This window comes from Chiroxiphia lanceolata, chromosome 11 (genome assembly GCF_009829145.1).
Source record: "Chiroxiphia lanceolata isolate bChiLan1 chromosome 11, bChiLan1.pri, whole genome shotgun sequence".
In the NCBI taxonomy this organism is placed as follows: Eukaryota; Metazoa; Chordata; class Aves; order Passeriformes; family Pipridae; genus Chiroxiphia; species Chiroxiphia lanceolata.
In genome coordinates, this window is record NC_045647.1 from 15349322 (window position 1) to 15356989 (window position 7668).

The 7668-nt window shown below is 50.7% G+C and overlaps 1 long non-coding RNA gene across 1 annotated transcript; it reads left to right on the forward strand.

Annotated features, from left to right (window-relative positions):
- The first annotated feature begins 779 nt into the window (after positions 1-779).
- On the forward strand, positions 780-6202 carry LOC116792369. Its single transcript, XR_004359101.1, has 3 exons — positions 780-836; positions 1915-2055; positions 5981-6202. It is a non-coding gene; the product is annotated as an uncharacterized LOC116792369 (long non-coding RNA).
- The last annotated feature ends 1466 nt before the right edge of the window (positions 6203-7668 follow it).

Genomic DNA, 7668 nt, shown 5'->3' on the forward strand with positions numbered 1-7668 from the left:
TGGGTGTTGAGCTCTGGCTGTGGGGCAAATTCCCTTTAATCCAAAGAATTAAACCCCAAGCAAAGCCACTGATGGTCATGGGTTTAGTTAAGATCCAGGCCAAATCCTGGCTCCATTGAAGTTAAACGGGACTTTTAGCTGCTGGTTGTAGAGGGATCAGGGCTGGTCCCTACTGCCAGTTGTTGAGCACATTTGCCCTGCCGACCTCAGCAGGATGGGCTGCCCTCCCGGGGGGGTACACACCTGGGATCTGGCTCCCTGGGTACTGCAATAATCTTGGAGCACTTAGGATGGCAGTGGGTGCCCCATTTGTGCTTTGCCTCCCCTGTACAGGTCCTGACTCCAGACCAAGCCCACTTTGCTCCATTTGAACCGCCTGCAAAACCTCACCGAGCAGCAGCTGCTAATTCGTCATTTGCCTTCTTAAAACCATCTCCAGATACAGAAACAGCTCGTCGCTGCCTGTAACCAGCAGGAATACCAGATCCTGCCAGCATCTGTTTTGGACATTGAGGCAAGTGGGTCTGGGACAGCTTTATCTGGGGTAGAAAACCACTACTGGTGTCATACCAGGACCACTGGTTGCCTGCTGCCGTGCTGTCAGGCCAGGAAAAGTACTCCCAGACAGGCCAACCCTTCTGTGTTATAAATGGGGTAATAGAGATATTTGAATATATGTTTATGAGTGGTTGTTTTGGATAGAAGCTGCTGGTCTCTGGGTGCTGGGAGCTGCAGGAGCAACCATGTCCATCAGTGCTGCATGTCCAGCTCAGGGCTGGAGACACCTGCCCTGGGGCCGTGTTGCTCTTCTGACAGTTCAGACTCAGTGTGCAAAGGTAAGGGGGGGCTATTTTGTTCACTTAGTTTTATTTTTTAAAAACTTCCTATTTTTCTTAATTCCTCACCCACGCAGATCCGTGGGGTGAACAGGAAAGGTCTTAGTCCAGCTGGTTTTGGGAGCACTTAGAAATCCCTGTGGGGATTTTTTTATCTGGCAGAGCTGGGATCCTCTCTTCCCAGTCACGGCTAACATAAAAACATTTCTATTGATTAGTTGCACTTATTTGTTTGTCCAAACACACAGCAGCCCAAGCCTGTATTTGTGTGTGTACTCAAATGTCTTCCAAAAGCCACTCCTACCACCCCTGCAAAATAGTTGGAGGGTGACACAAGAGTGATAAACATCTGGCCATGGGAATGCTCTGGAGTGAATGAACGGGAGTTGTGAATGGGGACAGCTCCCTGTGAGTGGCTCTGTGGTGGCAGTGACTTCACTCCCTGTGAGACCCAAACACTGAGGCAGTGCCTCTGTGTCCCAGAGGAGAGGGCAGTGACCCTGAGCACCCAGCTCAGGAAAGTCCCTTGCTCAGGGAAGACACTTCAGTAGATGCTTCCTTCAAGCTTTTCTTCTGGCACGGGTCGAGGTCTGGATTTGCCCTTAATGGTTCTCACTGAAATCCGTGCTTAACATCGTCTGGTGAGGGGAATCAGTGATTTGTAATCCGTGTGAGGAATCAGCTGTCCTGTTCATCAGAGCTTCTAGCCTGATGATGGGATGTTTGTTGGAGATGTTTTATGAAATTCTACTGCTTGGGACTGAAATAATGTCACTTTGTAGTTAATACACCAGGAAAACCTCAGAGACTGAGTCAGTACCAACTGCTGGTTCACATACTAATAAAAGCCTGCTGGTGTAAGTATGTTTCTAGACAAGCATGATTTTTGTTCTTCACTCCTGGGAGCTAGCAAAGCTTTATTATTTTTTATTATTTTTCAAACATTGCCTCTACAAGCTTCTCAAACTTCTCTAAGGAAATATCTTTGCCATTACTACTAAGTAGGTACTTTTTAAAGAGATTAGAAAAATGAAGGCTGAAATGAAATCCGAAAGCAATCAAATCAACCTTTTTGCAGAGATTTCTGTTTGAAAGACTATGAGGGATCTGCATCAACTCTACTGACTTGAGTCCAGCCACAAATTATTTGTGACATGGGTGAGAAACACGTGTAGCTTTGGTGGGAGCTGACTTTCCATCAGCAGAGACATCCCGGCAGGTGGGAAGATTTGCCTTTTTCAGCCTAAAACTGGGGTCTGGGGCAGGGATCATCCCTGCTTGGGATTCCTGCTGCCTTTGCCACTCCACACTGGTGATGCTCTAAGCTTCCCCTTCTCTAAAAATTATTTTGCTTGGGCACCTTGGCTTTGCTGACACATCCCCAGCTCTTTCTGACAGTGAGAGGTGTTAGGTGACAGGGTGGGTGAGGTCCTGCAGTTGAAGCAGGAGGGGATGCCAAGTCCTGAGACCAGGGCTCCCTCCCCTCCTCCATGGGTGATTCCGGGGCAGAGGCTGCCACTCCTCCCTGAGCACATGACACCCGAACCCATGAGCTGCCTTGCATCCCCTAAGTTGTTTTCTCTGGTTTATGGGTGGCTTCCTCAGTCTCTTTTGGAATGCTCTGGGTTTTGCTTAAAAACACTGCAACAGTGGCAAATGGTTTTGACAGAAGATCCGTCTCTTTTTGCTCACATGTCCTCAGCACAGAGGCAGCAACTACTGGAAGAAAATCTCAAATATTTTCCAGGTGATGTGTTTCTCATCTGCCACTGTTGTGGGCACGGGGGAAATGCAGGAATGCTCTCCCAGCTGCTTGTAGTACCCTGAATCTGCCATTTGCTCTTCTTTACTAGGGCAGCAGAAACTGAGTCTCCAAGCTCAACAGAAGTCTCATGGTTCAGCATTTTAGGCCCACATGACAAAGAGCCCAGACTGGCTCTGTGCCCTGAGAGGTGCTGATGGCGAGGCTTTCATGGACCACTGAGTCCTGCACCTTACACCTCTCCTAACCCTCAGCTGCAGCACATTTGCAGCTCCCTCAGGGATTGCTGGCGTCCCAGAACCCCACCACTCCTCAGCCTGAATCTCTAGCTTTCCGTGCTTCCTTTCTTCTCTCTCATAATTAGAGGCAGGTCTTGGACAACAGGCATATGTAGGAGTGGCTCAGGTGAGTAAGGAGGACCTCAGTGATGAGCTTGGACAAAAAGGACCAGGGTGGCTGTGCTCTGGGATGGCTGAGATCTCCCCAAAGGCCTCCCTGAGTCCTTACCTTCTCAGCTCGGGGTCCTTCAGCGTGTACCACACTCAGTTCCCAAGAAGCTCCAAGTCATGTGTCACTTCTGAAAGCCTTGGCCTGCCTCTCTCAAGCCTGAGGTGCCTTGTGAAGCTTCTGTTATCTTCTACAGTGGCCCAGGACAAGGACCCTGGCTTTGCTTGCACCTCACTGGGTAGAGGTAGTTCTGACTGCCAGTGTAACATCACTCCTGTCCTCCACCACAGATGCACAGGCAGGGAAACTAGGTCACATTGTGGGGGTGTATCTGCCTTGTCCCTTGAGAAATCCTTTTTTCTTCATTTGTTTGGTGACCTGTGCCTTATCCCAGCTGGTGAAGGGCTGGTTTATGATACATGGCTGGAAAAGAGAGGTTGAAACAGAGAGTTTTGGCAGAGGCCAGGTTGAAGGTGGGGTTTGAGCATGGTACCGGCTGCAGGAGCTGTGAGGGCTCAACCAGCCCCCCAGGAGCCTCCCCAGATGCTCCCAAGCCACCTGCACCTCTCCTAGAGGCAACTTCTTGCTGGCTTTGGGATTTCTCTGCATGTGCCTTAATCCTAGTAGGGCTTTTTTTCTCGTAGTGGGGGTTGCGTGGAAATAACCTTATGTGGGAATGTGCTCTTTGCACCAAAGGGGTTAAAGTCTGCTCCCTCCTTCTGGGCTGACCATGGAAAATACTGCTCATGCCAGGGACTATGCAGGACAGAAACTAGGGCTCCTAGGATACAATTATACAAATAATACAACTTGTTCCACGAGCAGCGGAAACCAGCAAAGCCTGGTTTCCGATGGGTTTATGTTGTGGAGTAAAGGGTGCTCATGGGCTCTCACTGGCCAGTAAAAGCTAAACATGTGCCCATCACCATCTCATTAGCCACCAAACTTCACAAAATTTACATAACCAGCTTCCTTTGACCGCGTAAAGAAACCAGCAGCTTAATTCTCTATTTTTTCTGCTGGGATCAAGTCACCCTTGATTTCTGGGGTAGAATACATGTGTGATGGAGATGTTCAGCAGATGCATGCTGGAGCCTCACAGGAACCAGACCTTCATCTGTTTGTCACAAGCCCCTTCTTGGCACAGCAGCAGCCCATGTCACCCTTCAAGAGACAGAGGAACGGCAGGGATGTGGTAGGGGTTTCTATCTAAACCCAACCAAGATGTGCTTGCTGGTCTGTTGATCAGGATGTGATGAAGGCTTCTTAGTGACGCACTAGCGGGGAGGAGTGGGAGCTGCTTTGTCATCTTCATGAGGGTGGCAGTGGGGCCACTGATGTCCCCTCACTCTGAGGTGGGGAGAAGCACGGGCAGAAACTGGTGTCCGGTGAGTGAGTGGGGGCTTGGGAGAGCTCCGTTCTTGTCCATATCTGGCAGCGTGGTCCATCTTCACCCTACCCCATCTCCTGAGCCAACTGTGGGAGTCGTGGCTCTGCTGTGCTCCTTGACAGTTTGGTTTTGAGGGATGAGCATAAATGCTGTCCCCAGCCGGGCGGGATGGCAGGAGGCTGCTTTGCCTTGCTGGGAGCAGGACTGGAGCTGTGTGGTTTGCAGGAGGATGACACAGGCTGGGATGACTTGTCACTGCTAATGCACAAGATGCTACTGGGGTGCTCATTAATGGGAAGGGAGGAGAGGGTCTAGAGGTAAACAGAGCAGGGCTGGCAGATGACTGTGCCATCTCTGCGCAACCTCGTCTAAGCCTATTTATATAAATCATGTGAAACCCAAATTAGAATTTTATCCATCTGCTGTGCTGTAAGTTGCTCTTCCACCAGCACAGCAAGCCAAGAAAATGCTCTTAACTCCGTAATATCTGCCTCGAGTGTGAGAAAGGTTTGTATACAAGGCCCAGTGCTGGTGTGGGGGCTGTGAGGATTCACACTGCAGCCTCCTGCAAGGCTACAGGACAGGCTGTCGCCACATCCTCCAGGAGACAGCAGTGGCTTGACATCAAGGGCAAGCCAGGAAGAGATGTGGACGTTCAGTGAGAAGCCTCCAAGGCTTCACTGTGTGCAGGAGGACAAGGGCTCACCCCTGCCTCGTGTGTGGCATAACCATGGCTGAAAGTGTTGAGCAAGACCATCAGTGCCTGACTCCTGGTCCCAAGCACTGTGGTGAGCTTGTCACGGTTTGGCACAATGAGGAAGGTAGGGAAAAGCCCTTCTGTACTTTCCCATGTTTCCTACTTGTAACAAAGCTGGACTTTTCAGCCATTCCTCAAGGAGGCTGTTACCCCTTTGCTTTGCAGATGCTCAGCACCCTGCGTGGGGTGGCTCCTCCCAGGAGTTACACCGGGGCAAACCAAATGTGACCACAGGTCTGTGCCTGCCCTCCCGTGTGGCTGAACTCACCTCTCCTCTGGGAGCACACACTCGCAGGAGGATCCCGAGGGCCGATGACTCGACTGGCTGGACACTGCCCTGGCAGAGAGCACAGGGCTGGCCCCGCCACCACAGCACAGCAATTTCTAGGAAACACATCTGCCTCCCCACACGGGAGGTCCCTGGTGAAGATGATGACTCATCAAGGGATCTCTTGACCTCTCTACCCAGCACTGTTGCGATCTGGCTTTCTTGGCGTTTAGTGCTTTTCCCGTCATTAAAAGTAAAACCTGCTTTTTTTTTATTATTTTCCCCTCATCGAATTGAAGATTCCAGTGAACAGTTTGGGGGTAAACAAGTGAAGATGACACTGTGGAGGAACAGTTGGTCAAGTTTGCGAGAGATGGAGCCAGATCTAAATATGGCACAGCCTCACTGGTACAGAGCAGAAGGAAGGTGGCATATGTGTCTGAGCAGTTGGATTGCTGCATGCTCTGTTAGATTTCCTTAACATCAAGTGTGTTCTCTTCCTTTTTTCTTTCCTTTTTAGCATAAAAAAAGGAGTAGAAGCTCACCAAAAACGTCCTAGGGTGGAAATAGGGAGGGGCTACGAGGAGATGACAGCCCCTTTGGCTCAGCTGACAGGTGGAGGCAGAGGTGTCTGGATGAGATGCTCCTCTGCAAGGACCAAACCAGGAGGCCATGGCCACCCCCAGCCAATCTCCTTGCTGCTGATGCACACACCAAAATTTGGCCTGGCAAAGGCCTTTTCCCAGGTGACCTCCATGCTGTTTGGTACCAATGGAGTGATTGCTCTGGGTCATGTATCCCTCAGAGTCCAAGAGGGAGGAGATCCCTGGTGCTCATCTGGGGATGCTGCACACTGTCAGCCTTCCAGCCGGGCCTCTGCACACCAGGAACAAGATGGACCAGGTGCTCTGGGCCATGTCCTCAAAATGAGTGTCTCCTCCAAAGTCCCAGGCCACTTTGTTAACACAGAAAAGCTGATTCCCTCTAGCATTAGTTCCTCCTGGGAAGTGCATCCTTACACCCCACTGATTGCATCAACTTTTTGGGCCTCTATGTCTACAGACAAAACCAGCAGAGAAATCAATGTCCTTGGATTTTCTTCACCGCTGGAAAGAACTGCACAAGGATTTCACTCTCCCTCTGCAGCTGACTGTGGAGGCAACCAGAGGCCAGGCTACATTGGGGAAACAGTGTGCTACTGGATGTACACTGCCAGTTCTCACATGGCTCCTGCCCATCGTGGTGGGTAACCACAACCTCTGTGCTGGGGGGATGGAAGATTTCTTGCCTGTGGAATTCTCTTGCTGGGTTTTCACACACCCGGGGAAAGGCAGGGAGCTGGGGAGGGGCAGCCAAAGGTGAGACTGTTGCAAGCAGCTTCGGTCAGGGCTTTTTTCCTAAACCACCCAGTTACAGGTTGGTCATGGAGCCTTCACCACCCCTGCCAAAGATCCATTGATTTTCCTGTGAAGCCACGTGTCTGTGTCATGTCACTACATTTGGCCACTTAAACCAAATCTTTCTCCAAGTGTTCCAGCGGGAAGGGCTGGTGTGGCTGAGCAGGGAAGAGTTTTGTACGGATACAGTGGACAGGTGACTTATCCAACCATTCCCAGGAAGGGTAGAGCCGTGCACACAAAGAACAGGAAGGAGCAGGCGCTGTGTCCTGGACCTGGAAAAGGCAGGAGCTGAGGTGAAACACCGTGGGGTGGGGACCTGATCAGTGGGTGTTGATGTTGAGCATCTCTCTCTGCAAATGCAGGGAGCAACCAGCACTACCACAGGCAAAATCTAGCCTGGACCTTTTTGTCACTGTTTAAGCTTTGGCTGGCCCAGGAACTGGAGAGGGTCTCCCCAGCCAGCTGCAGGCACTGCAGCACCCTTCCTGCTCTCCCTGGCAGGGTGGATGTGCAGGCAGAGCAGTGTGCTATACAGAACATAGCCTCCACTAAAAAGTCAGTATTTGCCAGCAAATAACATACGGTTTTGTTTTGGTTTAATTGCCTCAGAGTCAAGTCTCCTAGTCTGCATTTTAGATCAGAGAGCCGAAAATCCTCAGCATAGAAGAAAGTGCTACAGAGAAAGAGTGAAACAAAGACAGGTCCTGGAGCACTGTCTGTGCTGCCTGGTGTGTTGCAGCAGTGTTGCCTTGGAGCTACTTCTTCTACCCTCTGAAGACTTGTGTGAAAATGACCAAGAAACAAAGGG